Genomic DNA, 3,274 nt, shown 5'->3' with positions numbered 1-3,274 from the left:
GGGGTAGGGTGGGGACACAACCATTCCTGTGATATGGAGCAAGATGATAGGTGAATGGCCACAAGCCCCTTACAAAGAAGTGTCCTGTTTACACGCAGCCCCACAACCCTCCACATGGGGGACTGGAGGGGAAAGAATGAAATTCTCAGTCATCATGCTCAACAGGTCTGTGACCATGTGGTAAATCCAGCGTGCATGACGAGCCACGGTCAACAGGGATCACAGACATGGGGAGAACCTCTGGACAAGGTCCACTTCCAGCTTTGTGTCCCAGGAGCTTACACCCAGCTCAGGTTGGGAAACCTCCTGGCTACCTCCACAGACCATGCCTGTGCCTGGCTGCCCTTGAGTTAGAATTCCAGATCTGAAGTGCTCCAGGGCTGTGGCTGGTCCTCGGTCCTCATCCCCCCAAGACAGAGGAGATCTGCAGCAAGGAGACCAGGTGTCCCAGGAGGCACAGAGGAAACATCATCCTTATTGAGGACATCAGCAGTGTGGTCAATCTATATAGCAGGTCAGACTCAGCAGTGCCATCTCAGCCTGATTCCTATAGTCAAACAACCTGATATCCATCTATAATGGGGTCAGCTAGAGTGGGTAGAGGCACACATGTGTCCTGGGATGGGATTGGGAATGCATTGGGTACTAACTAGGTAACAGACCTGACTATATCATCTCAATGAGGAGAGGGGCTGGGGCAAGATGGTTCATTCCAGTCTTAGCACTAAAAAGTACAAGGATTCAGAGATGATGGAGGGGACTCAGGAAGGGGACTGAAGACCACTCTGTAAGCTTCAGTCACCAACTTCCCCACCCAAGGGATGAGGGACCCAGTTGGGGGTGTCGTCAACTGGATCCTGAAAGCACTCAGTCTTCATTCTGTTCCATCGGATAGCTGTGAGCCTTGGGACAAGTCAGTGGCTCTGGCTTCTGGTTTCTCACCTGTAAAATGGGAATGGCATCCTTCATTTCCTGCGCATACTGAAACGAACAGATGAAGGCAGGTATCAAACACTGAGCATGTGGTGCAAGACCTCCAGAGATGGAGCTGTTATTGCTCGGGGTGCCAGGTGGGAGGGGATCAGGCTGTATTTGCACATACTTCCTTCTGGTGGATTTGGGCCCTGAGAACAGCAGCTTTGCGTCCTTCTCCATTTGCTTCTTAACTCTCCCTCTTTTACCCTCACGGTTCCCAGCAAGGCCATCCTACATCTTCCCAAACCATCACCAAGGGTTATCAGAAGTTTGTCCCGTGTACCACCAGGTCCACTTCAGACTGCCACACAATCTTCTTCCCGGGAGCTCTCTAGTGCCTGCCAGTAGGTGAGTGGGTCTTGGGACATGGTGGTGCCACGTGGAAAACGGCACACAGACAAATGTAAGCCACCTGGGAAGAAGGTCTGCTTGGAGTGGAGCTTCTCGGGCCTGATCTTCAACTTGGCCAGGCAGAGTCCCACAAACACATCCTCTAGCTTGATTGAATGGGACACTTTCAGAGACGTTGTACCACTGTCCAGCCATGTCACTGGAAAAGACGTAGCCAGTGACTGCGCAGAAAGGCGGGTACTTGTCCCAGGGATATTCAAGCTCACTTATTAACTACTTGTTGAACTTCGCCCGATGGGAAAGTCATTGAGCTTTAAGTAGCCTGTGAAGAATCTGTTGTTTTGTTTTTCCTTAGCAGCAGCTCCGTCAGATAGCCAACATTGACAAACACGTCGGAGTCGGTTTTCATCACGAAAGTCTCCTGAGGACAAAAGTGGTGGACCCACTCCATGGTCTTCAGGGTCAAGTTGAAGTAGACATCCTTGAAGTCCTTCTGGATGATGTCTCGGTGCTGCTGGCTCTCCTGGGCCGTGGCGGCCATCTCATCTGTGCTGTCTGAGGCGCCCAGGAGGAAGAGGGTTGTCACCTGCTGCCCTTGCACCTCCTGTCTCTACTCCATGTCTTGCGGATGGCCATGTGAGCTGCCAGCTGCTTGTGGGAGGAAGTCACCAGCAGGACAAGGAAGGGTGGGTTCTGCCTGCAGTCTATATCAGGAAGCTAAAGGGACTTCCGGGCTTTTCTTTTTAAACAAATGGCAGTTCTTTAAAAGGAGCCATGCTGAGGTATAAACAGATCACCTGCCCCCACCACCAGAATGAAGGTGTAAAGCAGTCTCATCCTGGTGAAGGCCATCTTGGAGTGGAAGGCAGGAGAAACTCCTTTTGAAGTGTGAGTGATCCCCCACCTGCACTAGCTCCTAAGACAACTTTCTAAATTGGTTTGTGTACCAAAATGGTGGCTCTGCCTCTCACGGATCACTGAAGTCAGAGGACAGCCAGGATCTGGCAGCTTTTCAAGGCTGCTGGACCTGAAACTGGGATTCAGGACCATGATCCAGACCTTGTGCAGGACATCCTCCTGTGGGAGCTGGGCTGGGCTGTAGGCTCTGTCTAGCTGTGCACCTGAGCTGCTGGACCACGGAGCAGGATGGCCATGCTGCAGAGAAAGACGCAGCCTCTCGGGATTTATTATTTTTTCATAGGAGTCTGACAGGGTCCTTCCCTGTATGTTCACCCACAGCTCAGTGCTGGACACCTGAGCTCAGTGCTGGATACTTACCAATCCCGGACTAGTCTCAGCTCCTTCTCACTGTGTGTTAGAACACTATTGTGCCTTTCAGTTCTAAAAAAGGGGCTGTCAGTTTTTGTCAACATGCCCCAAGCCCAGATATATCTGGGAAGAGGGAACTTCAATTGAGGAATTTCCTCCCTCAGAGTGGTTGTGTCTGTGGGGCATCGTCTTGATTGTTAATTGATGTGGGAGGGCCCAGCCCTCTGTGGGCAGTGCCACTGCTGGGCAGGTGGGCCTGGGCTGCTGGAGAAAGGGAGAGCCAGGCAGTGAGCAGCGTTCCCCTGGTGGAATTCTGCCCCCAGGTTCTTGCCCTGGGTTCTTTCTGTGATAGCAAGTACCCTATAAGCTAAATACCCTTTCTTCTCCTAAGCTGGCTTTGGTCAGTGTTTCATCACAACAACAGAGAAGCCAATCACGGCAGGGACTCTAGCTTCAAATAAGGCTGTACACATAAGTAAGTAATTAAGCAAAGTGCTCAGCAAACTTCCTCACACATATGAAGCACTTAAACAACTGCTGCTGTTCTGTTCCCATTAAACAGCATCTTGCACTTAGAAGCACTCTTAAGTTTTAGAAAAACATGGATAAGAATGGAAGCAGCCGCGGCGTTCGGCACTTTCACACAGCACTGAATGCTTTCTTCGTACCTTGGAGAACA

General features: G+C 51.1%; 1 pseudogene; it reads right to left on the bottom strand.

The window, feature by feature from the left end:
- Nucleotides 1-1,271: 1,271 nt before the first annotated feature.
- Nucleotides 1,272-2,178, bottom strand: LOC103750544 (annotated as a pseudogene).
- Nucleotides 2,179-3,274: the final 1,096 nt, after the last annotated feature.

Source organism: Nannospalax galili, unplaced genomic scaffold, assembly GCF_000622305.1.
Source record: "Nannospalax galili isolate Female #2095 unplaced genomic scaffold, S.galili_v1.0 scaffold387, whole genome shotgun sequence".
NCBI classification, from domain to species: Eukaryota; Metazoa; Chordata; class Mammalia; order Rodentia; family Spalacidae; genus Nannospalax; species Nannospalax galili.
Note: the sequence above shows the minus strand (reverse complement) of the source record. Positions and strands in the feature narration are given on the sequence as shown.